Genomic DNA, 10,268 nt, shown 5'->3' with positions numbered 1-10,268 from the left:
GGTGATAATCGTTTTCAGACTGGCAATGGTCCTAAGTCACAGGGTGCCTAGTCTCAGGCTAGTGGAGCTCAGTCAACCCTACCTTATCCTCCTTGTCATTTTATAGGTAGGTTCATCATGGATATTATGAGGGCAGAAATTGAAGCTATAATTGTGTTTAACTTGGTCATATACATTGATATTGTCCTTTAGCCAAGGTTGTCACTAAGGCTAATAAAGTTTGGGTTGCCACTTTTTCAGCTACTACGCCAAAGGGCGCTACTTCTGGTACCGACACTGGCCAAAATCATCCCTATGCAGTTGCTATCCATCAAGAATTTGAGGCATCCTCAGATGTTGTTACTGGTATGTTACAACTTCATCTCCTATTATGTTTATTATTTGCTTGATACAAATTCTACCTTATCTTATGTGACCCCTTATATGGCTGCACACTTTGGTTTTGGTCCTAAAAGTATTTTTGGCTCCTTTTCAATTTCTACTTCAGTGGGTGATTCTATTTTTCTAGAAAAATCCAAAGAAGTTGTGTGGTGTCCATCTTTCATAGGGAGATATTGGTGGATTGGATAGATTCGGATATGGTGGGTTGCAATATTATCCTGGGGATGGATGGGCTTCATTCGTGCCATAACTCTCTAAATTGTAGGACCCAAAAGGTCAATTTCCATTTCCCTAATGAACCGGTATTAGAATAGGAGGGGAGCTCCTTAGTACCCAAAGAAAGGTTTATCTCTTATCTTTTAGCTCAAAAAATAATTTCAAAAGGGTGTCTTTATCATCTAGATCAGGTTAGGTATTCTAATTCTAAAAGTCCTTTCTTGCAATCTATCCCTTTTGTTAATGAATTTTCTAAAGTGTTTCTCGATGATCTTCCTGGAATTCCTCCCGATAGGGAAATAGATTTTGGGATTGATCTTCATCGAATACTCATCCTATTTCTATTCCTCCTTATAGAATGACTTTGACTGAATTATAAGAGCTAAAGGATCTATTAAAGGATCTTTTTCATAAGGGTTTCATTCATCCTAGTATTTATCCATGGAGTGCTTCTGTACTTTTTGTGCAAAAGAAATATAGGTCTCTTTGGATGTGTATAGACTATCGTCAGTTGAATAATGTTACAGTGAAGAATAAGTATCCTTTTTCTAGGATTGATGGTCTTTTCGATCAGCTTCAGGATACTAGATGTTTCTCTAAGATTGATCTCCGTTCAATTTATCATCAATTGAAAATTAGGGAGGTTGATATTCCTAAGACTACTTTTCGAACCTAGTATTTTTTATTATGTCATTTTGGTTGACTAATGATCCGACTGCATTCATGGATCTTATGAATTGAGTTTTCAAGCAGTTTCTAAATTTGTTTGCTATAGTCTTCATTGATGACATCTTGGTGTACTCCAAAAGTGAGGAGGATCATGCCAATCACCTCGGAATTATGTTACAAACTCTAAAAGACCAAAGGTTATATGCAAAATTTTCTAAGTGAGAGATCTAGCTAAATACTTTGACCTTTCTGGTGCATGTCATTTCGAGTGAGCGAATCAACGTAGATCCATGAAAAGTTAAGACAGTTAAGAAATGGCCAAGACCCATAACTTCTACTGATATTAGGAGTTTCTTAGGCTTAGCTGGGTATTACAGGAGGTTTGTGGAGAGATTTTCTTCTATTGTTGCTCCATTGACAAGGGTGACTCAGAAGAAGGTTAAGTTCTTATGATCTGATGCTTGTGAGGGTAGTTTTGAGAGGTTGAAGGATAAATTGACTTCTACACCAGTTTTGACCCTACTCGAGGGTATTCAGGAGTTTGTTGTGTATTGTGATACATCTTGTGTGGGATTGGGTTTTGTCTTGATGCAGCATGGTAAGGTTGTGTCCTATGCTTCTAGAAAACTTAAGGTTCATGAGAGGAATTATCCAACTCACGACTTAAAGTTGGCGGTTGTAGTCTTTGTATTGAAAATCTAGCACCATTATCTTTATGGGTTTTATGTGGATATATATTTATATCATAAGAGCTTGCAGTACGTATTTACTAAGAAGGAATTGAATCTCTAACAAAGGAGGTGGCTTAAATTGCTTAAGTATTATGACATCAGCCTTCACTACCATCTAGTTAAAACTATATTGCTGTTGATTCTCTTAGAAGTCTGTCTATGGGGATCTTATCCCATGTTGATAAGAAGAAGAGAGGTGTAATACCCCGTACTTCTACCTAGCTTAAAATCATCCCAAGTATGTTAGAAACTTACTTTGAAATATGAATCCACTTTTATATACATGGAATTTTTAATATTTTCACTTTTTTTCATATGGGAAATTGAATTAGCTTTCCAACGATACCAATTTCATCTAAATCCGATATCGGGGTAGAAAGTTATGGTCGTTTTATAGAAAGCAGTCAAAACTGCCCAAGTGCAACGATGAGGGACAACAGACCGTCGCAGTGGAGGTAGTGAGACCATCTTCTACCTAAGGGCAATGGCTCAAGTAGACGAACCATCGAGCTAGCGATGGATCGTCGCCCAAGCCATCGCAGCAGAGGCAGTGAACCCCTATTCTGCCCAAGTACGACGGTCAAGACCGACGGACCGTCGACCTAACAACGGACCATCGCACCCACCATCACATAGTTCATTCAGTTATTTTAAAGTCATTTTTAAAGGGTATTTGAATCTTTTTCCACCTGTTTTAACCCCTAATAATATCAAATCAAGGCTCATAAGTTTATTATCCATCTACAACATCAAATTAGGATTTTCTCTCAAAGATAATCCCTAAGAACAAAAAACCCTAGGTTTTTAATTCCAAGTCAAGAATTCAAGTTTTCCTCCATCAATCTTCAAGAAATCATCAACCCAGGTATGTTATGTGTTGATTCATGGGTCTCTTTCACCCATGAAACTCAAGAATCTCTTTTCAAAATCCAAGATTTATGTATTTATGAATGTTCACGATTTAAATTAAATTGAAATCCATGTTCATGATGTTGCGGGGTTTTGATTCATGTTTGAAATTACATATTCCAATGATTGATCCTAGGATGTGATGATTTGCATGATAATCATGATAAACCCTTAAATTTACACGTTGATGGATGTATCCATGATTATTAGTTGTGTTGATGATTGTATAACCAAAGCATGCTTCCCATGTGTTTGATTAAATGCCTATGTGAAGAAAAAGTGTCATTCTAGTATGATAATATGAAATCCCCATTCATGTACAAGTTTATGCATGTTAAGTGTTTAATTAAATGTCTTAGTCAATGAATTATGGATATATGTGTGGCCATTGTGTTGCTTTAGCACTTGTACTTCATGAAATACCCATCTTATTATATTATGGATTGTCGATGTTGGTCATGTATTCAAGAAAGTCATATTTTGTCAGTTTTACGCTATCGAGTCCTGGGGTTACTTGTACTCGATAATTAGCTGTGTGCCTAGAGCTAGTGTCATGTTTTCAAGATACTCTCAGTCAAGCCATGTTCATAGAAATTCAGTCAGTCATGTGACTCAGGAAAACTCAGTAAACTCAAAAATCTCATAAATACAGTAATCTCAGTAGTATTCCATCAGTCAACAAAACTCAGTTAATTCAGTTCAGTAATCCATGTTCAGTGTCTATTCAGATGAGAGTAGGAATTAGCACCGAGTAAACCCAAGGATGGGAACACACACTGTCAGATGAGGGTGTGATTCTTAGAAGTCATCCTTGCATTCCAGAATTATGTAGCCAGCATAGGTTGAGACATCAACACTGTCAGATGAGGGTTGATGAGATGGATAAACACTATCAGATGAGGGTCTCACCATTCTCTTTTGGGGACACTCAGATGAGGGTCACCCATAACTTATCCTTACTAGTGGCACAGTGTTGATACCCTTTCAATTGAGGTTATAGATTGGACCTCAACTCAGCTATAATGCATTAATTGGGGCATGTCGGTTAGATGAATACTTCCCACAATTTCAATACAGAATTAGGATTGTCAGATACAGTCATCAGTCTTAGTAATAAAACTCAAATTGTTCTACAAGATTCAGGACTGTTAGATACAGTCAACTTAAAACAGTATAGAACTCAACTAGTTCCATCAGAACCTAAACTGTCAGATACAATCGCCAGTATCAGTTATTTCAGTTATACAGATATCAGTATCTTATGTTATCAGTACTCAGACTCAGTAATCATGTTATCACAAACTCAGGTATAGTTATTATGTATTCATTTATGTATTCTCACATCCATGTTATCCAGTCAGTTAGTATAGTTCATGTATGTGAACCCTTTACATTCAGCCTACCTCATATGCATACCAGTATATTCAAATGTATTGACGCATTTGCGCTATGGTGTTTTATACCATAGGTTCAGAAGCACGAGCTCCAGAGCATCAGTAGCATTTCAGTCTCAGCAGTTAGAGTTAGCAGTGAGTACTCATCCTTCGAGGACATGACCATTACTTTATTATCTCATTAATTAATTTATTTCAGTAGTTGGAGTTAGTTGGGTACATGTCCCATCAACTCCTAATTTAGACAGTTCAGTCAGTTAAAGGCTTTTCAGACTATTATGTTCAGACAGCTTATTTTAGGTTTTATTTTAGTACTGTGATACCATATTATTCAGAGATAATTTTATCATTTTTGAACCTTATGGCCTTTCAGCCTTTATTTCCGTATTTATATAGTATATTATACAGTGTACATGTACAGATATCAATAGGTTAGCTTGTGGTCTTTCTGGGTCATAAGCACCGTGTGACGTTTTAAGTACCAAATTTAGGGCATTACAAGAGGGTTGGTAAAGGATATTCACAAGCTGATTAACTTGAGAGTTCATCTTATGGATTCTGAGGATGGAATGGTGATTGTTCAGGAAGTGGATAGATCTTATTTTGGTGTGGAAGTGAATAAGAAGCGGGCTTTGGATCCCATATTTATGCAGATTAAGGATGATATGGGTCAGCAAAAGGTTATGACTTTCAAGATTGGGGTAGATGGTATCTTGAGATATTAAGAGAGGTTGTATGTTCCTGATGTTAATGGGATGCAGGAAAGGATTTTGATTGAGGCTCATGAGCTTAGATATACAATTCATCCGAGTTTGACTAAGATGTATCATGACTTAAAGAAAATCTACTAGTGGAATAATGTGAAATTAGATGTGGAGAATTTTATTGCTAAGTGTAAGGTTTGTTATCAAGTTAAGGTTAAGCATTTGAGGCCTAGTGGCATATTTCAAGAGATAGAGTTTCCCATGTGGAAGTGGGAGATTATCAGTATGGATTTTATTATCGGTCTTTCACGGTTTCGAAATAAGTATGATTCCATTTGAGTCATTATGGATAAAATGACTAAGTCTACTCACTTTTTGCCTACCCATTGTGGATAGACTGACTAAGTTTACGCATTTTTTATCTGTGAGAACTAACTACTCAAGAGAGGATTATGCTAAGCTTTTCATTCAGGAGATTGTAAAGTTGCATAGTGTGCCTGTGTCTATTATTTTAGACTGACGTGCCCAATTTTTATCTCAATTCTAGCATTTGGTTTAGAAAGGTTTGGGTACTCAGGTGAACCTTAACACCGCTTTCCACTCTCAAATGGATGGACAAGCTAAATAGACTATTTAGATTTTAGAGGATATGCTAAGAGCCTGTGTGATTGATTTTAAAGGTAGTTGGGTTTACCATTTGCCTCTTATTGATATTGTGTACAATAACAGTTATCATTCTTACATTCAGATGGCTGCTTTTAAGGCTCTTTATGGCAGGAGGTGTAGGTCTCCTATTGGGTGGTTTGAGGTTGGTAAGACTAGGTTGTTTTGCCTTGACTTAGTTCACCAAGCCATGGAGAAGGTGAAGGTGATTAGAGAAAGACTTAAGACTGCTCGAAACCGCCAAAAGTCTTATGCAGACATGAGACGAAGAGAGTTGGAGTTTGAAGTAAGTGATTGGGTATTCTTGAAGGTATCTCCTAAGAAAGAAGTCATGAGCTTTGGGAAGAATAGGAATCTTAGTCACCATTATTTGGACCGTACAAAATTGTAAGGAGAGTTAGGAATATAGCATATGAGTTACATTTGCCAGCAAGTTTTCCATGTGTCCATGCTAAAAAAATATACGGGTAGCCCCTCTTTGATAGTGCTTATTGAGGATGTTGGTGTCACGAATTTGTTGTCTTATGAGAAAGTCTCCATTGAAATATTGGATAGGCAAGTTCGTAGATTGAGGATAAAGAATGTAGCTTTGATGAAGGTCCTTTGGAGAAATCAAAAGGTGAAAGAAGCTACATCGGAAGTCGAGGAAGATATAAAGGCCAAATACCCGTTCTTGTTGCCCGGGTTGGATAAAAGTGTTAGGGTATGAGTTTTGTCTTCCTTTGATCACTTTCCAAGTTTGTCATTTGATTTTGGTGTATTCTTGTATTCTCGTGCTGAAAGTGTCCTAACTCATCGTTCGGGGATGAATGATCCTAAGGAAAATAATGTGAGACCCCATAAAACTTTGGTGATTTTATTTTTGACCCTTCCGCGTGCATAATGTCAATTTTTGACTGGAATTACGTTTAGGGATGTTAAAAGGGTGTTTTGGGAAAGTTTCAGATTTATTGGAAAGGGTTAGAGGTCATTTTGGGACACCAAGGCAGTAAGCCTTTTTGATAAAGTCGTGTCACTGAGGTTAACGTCTGCGATATTGGCATGGCACAAGGCTAACCTCCATGATATTAGTGTGCCACGCCGCTGTTTTAAATTTGTCCAGTTTTTGTTTTTTTACTTGAGTGAGGGAATTTTGGTCTTTTACCCCTTGTACAATATTTAAACATAAAATACACCCTTTTTCCATCTATTTTAAAGATCAAAGACCTTTTCTTCCTCTTAAACACTTAAACTAAGAAACTTCAAGGGTTTTACAGTAGAATTTGTTATTTGGGCTCTAAATTTTAAATTATTTTCAATTCCTTGTGTATTTCAGACATGTTTCTCTTTCCCCTAACTTTAATTTTACATTGTGGCATTAATTTAATGGATTTTCATATGATTTAATTGTGGGTTTTGAAATTGGGTTGAGGGATTTTAGTTTACTGATTGAATTACTTGTTCCATGTTCTAAATTGATCATTCATGCTTGAAATTGATGTTTTTGGAACTGAATTGGTGCATGGTATAAATAGTTGGAATGAGGGACATGGGTTTTTTCAAATTGATGGAATTTTTAACTGATAATTGCATTAACCTTAATCCACCTTGTAAACTTGATTTTGATTGTGGAAAATTGCATGATTTAACTTGTTTTTTAACGTAATGCATTGCATAAAAGGATAAATGAATGAAAAGTGGTTTTGGATGGCCTTGGTCTTGGATTTTAAATAGAACTTAGGAGTCCAATTTGGTTATGTGGATTGGTTTACATAAATATATTTGCTTGCAAGCATATTGGTAGGACGATACCAAGTGGTAAATGCCTTAACGAATGACTCCTAGGTTACTGGTTAGTTTTATATGAAAATTGTTTGAATTTGAGCTTAAAGGAAATTGTGTAGCTCACCGTGAAGGTGTAAGTCCTGGGGGAACAAACACTAGAAACCATGTTTGCCAGCGTTGGAGGTCTATACTACTATCTGCTTGATGCACACTTGATATATATATTTTGGGATGGCTATTTCCTTGGTGGCTTTAGTTTTCCCTTGGTTTTTCCTCGATTTGTGCATCTAACATGCACTGGAGACCTTCCAGTAGGGGGAGCTGGACCCATATAGCCCATGGGTTCCTTTAGGATGAATCGAACTACACAATTTAGGTTAAATCCTTAAACTCTCATGTTCATGACCCTTTTCCCTATCCCAGCATCCTATATATATGTATATGAATATGGTGCATATGGTTTATGACTGGATTTTGGTAGTTACATTATTTTATCCTTATTCCCCGAGTTACATTCTAGTTCTTATCCCACTGACTGTCCCTGAACGCTATATCGTTTCATGATGTAGATTTTGAAGGATTTTTTGTTACTCCAGTGCAGCATTAGGTAGTTTAGCTGCTTCTCACAAGATCACACGCAAGTGTCCATGGTCCCACTAAGTAATAAAGTGGCCTTATAAAAAGTCAAATATCGATCCCATAGGGGCTTGTGTTGACAACTATCTTAACATAGTTCACTATAATTATTAACAAGTTCAAAGGTAACTAAAAGAGTCGGTCATTAAAACTACAGCAAACTTAACAATGCGGAAAAGTAAAGTGCTTGGACAATCAATGTGGAGAAACCTAGGTTAAGGCTCTACTAACAATCATACTATGCTACTAAATTTCATTGGTTATGTTACTTATATTGGTTGTTCATTCACGGGGTTAATATTATGACTATGGTCTTTCGAGCCTCTAATCACCTATCTAACTTAGACCCACAACTACATCGTTGAGCGGGAATGTAAAAACTAAGTTAAATGCATCTATATTTCATCCTGTACGTGAACAAAATAGGGAACTTAAGTATATTCCTATCCTAAATGCAAATTATAACTTCATTCTGTAGAAGATTACAATTCTATTCTATTTTCCCCACTTTCTATCCTTTTGTTCCTCCTTCCGGGCTCATAAGATGACAATGGATGTATTCTAATGGTCGCGAATCCTTAAAATAGTAATAAAAAGGATAAATAATCAACCTAATATGATAAATAATCAAAACCAAATCAATTCATAACAAGATTAATCATGTTCTTAGTCTTAACCCAGAAAAGGGGTGTTTAGCTGCTCATGGACATAACCGTAATTGCAATGATAGAATACATATTAAAATCCATAAACAAATCAAAATAATGGAAGAAAAAATCTAATTTAAGTGTTCTTCATCCTCACTCCAAGTTTCAGGTTCTTCCAAGGTGTGTAACATAATGTTTAAAGGACCTATTTATAGGAGGACACAAGTTATCGATTTGAACTTACCAACGTACCACAGACCTTATCGCATTGCCTAGGGTCAGTGGCACACCAGTATCATGGTGACGCACTGAAATTGATCATTTAGGATGGCCCCAAGGGCGTGGAATGGACCCTAACGCGGTGTCTAAGGTTCTGGCACGTCACTAACCCCAAAACATCCATTTTTTGGCAAGTCTTGTCCTGTGCTTGTGTATCATCCATACATCATCATGATAAACTCACCAAGCATCCTATAGAATTAAACACCACTAATTAGAGCTCAAAACCACATACAATCCAAGACGATGAACTAGACACTTAAGCTAAGAATACTAGTTTTGTCTTTTTTATCTTTAACTAATTGTTTTGTCTCTTGGCTTGTTTCAATTGAACAAGTTATTCCGCACATGATGACACAATCATATCCTTAGTAACTCATTACACACACTAGAATCCATCGAGATCAACTAGAACAATACATTGCTCAAGTTCATAACACTAGTTTTCTCGTCTAAACTCTAAGTGACCAAATTAATTCCAAACTTGTTTGAAAGACACCTTAAACATTGTAATCAAGTATTTTAACACTTGCATGCTCAATTATACAAAGATTTACTCATTAAGCACAAGAGAAGTCCTCAAAACAAGGCTAAATAAGCCCGGATAGCAACACTGAGGTGCCTAAATCCGCTTCAGATCAGTGGTGCGTTTGTTGAGTTGTTGTAAAGTGGTGAGATTCCATCCGTCGAAATGCCCTGTCATTTCACTAATTTCTCTTATGAACTTAGTACTGTTGGATTCTTTTTCTTTTGGTCATAGTCGGGGGCATATCTCGACTTAGTTGTTATTTTGGTTTTAGAGGCTATCGTGGACAAGTGTGGGTGAATTGTTATTTGTATTCTTTGAACCGTCATTTGATTCGTCTATTCCTATTACTATTATCATTGGTTTGATTGACTTCCGCTTTATTTTTATAATTATTGTGCTCTTGAGGTTACGCTAAGGGAGTGATCTCCCATCCATGGTGGGCTTGAGATATCCGTCACGTGAGTATTTATTCTGATTCAAGTCATGACAATGTCTACGTGAGTATTTATTCCTTGCGAGCCCTTTTACTCAAATGATGTAGAATAGTAATGATTAAAACTGCAGTAACTCCAAATTTGAGCATATCATTTCTAAAGAAAAGTTACTAATATATTAAGGGATGTATTGTGGGGGTTCTCACCCGGTACAATACTCACGTTGGAGCTCAACTAAATCTAAATTCGTGCCAAGAAACCCCACACTAGGGGGTAAGCGCTCCCTAACAAAGGCAACTCCATACCTAGGAG

This window comes from Capsicum annuum, unplaced genomic scaffold (assembly GCF_002878395.1).
Source record: "Capsicum annuum cultivar UCD-10X-F1 unplaced genomic scaffold, UCD10Xv1.1 ctg5353, whole genome shotgun sequence".
Lineage (NCBI taxonomy): Eukaryota > Viridiplantae > Streptophyta > Magnoliopsida > Solanales > Solanaceae > Capsicum > Capsicum annuum.
The sequence above is the reverse complement of the archived record's forward strand: the minus strand, read 5'-3'. Positions refer to the sequence as shown.